An 866-nucleotide genomic window follows, 5' to 3' on the forward strand; every position below is an offset into this window, starting at 1 on the left:
ACAGTACTATTACAGTAACATGCAAAAGCCGTACAGACTGCAGACACTGCACCTGTTGGTAGGTTGATTGCACTTCGTAAATATTTTGCCAAACCACATATTAATATGAGTTCCGCTTGCCTCTGGTATCGGCGTGTTGCTTTTATTTGTCCTGGCTATCAGACATAGCGTTACGCACCCTGCACATGACGCTAGATCTCATTAAGACAAGATCACTAATTGTGCTGCAAAGCTGATATCAGCGACATGATTCCCCCCGACCAAGACCGAAACCATTTCGTTACTGTGTCAATGGCTCCCGAGGTTCACCATAGCTGGTCATCGCCTCCAGGCGAGCAACTATAGCATCTGGCCCTTTGAGTGCCAGTTTCGTGACCCCATTGGGGCCAGCAGTTGACATAAGCTTTTGAAGCGTGTCTTGTTGTTCTCCAGACTAGAAGTGGGATAACTCGTGTCCTGCCCTCATCGCCTGTTTACGACTTGGTCATAGGTTCGACTACAAGGGCTATGGGTTTGCCGTGTAACCGGCTCAGAGGTAGCGTTGACAAAGATTGTCCGCGTTATGTGGACGGATGTCCAGGTATCAGACATGCCAACACCCTACAGTGGGTAACCGGTTCGTGGAAGCGGTCTACAGGAACCGCCGGTTGCGAAGAGTCACGTTTCGTAGCCCACATAGGGAGAGAGAGCTAATGAAACACTACTGCATTTGCATTAAACAGCACAAGAGACTACAAAGTATACTTTAGTTGCGTGCAGCTCGCAGAAGCGTAGGCAAAGCAACAAAGATGTCGCGGATTCGTCTAGCGACGGACGATGATGTGGACATGTATGTTCCGCAGCCAATATACGAATATATTGCGCCG

The sequence above is a fragment of the Plasmopara halstedii genome (genome assembly GCF_900000015.1).
Source record: "Plasmopara halstedii genome assembly, contig: Scaffold_1651, whole genome shotgun sequence".
In the NCBI taxonomy this organism is placed as follows: Eukaryota; Oomycota; class Peronosporomycetes; order Peronosporales; family Peronosporaceae; genus Plasmopara; species Plasmopara halstedii.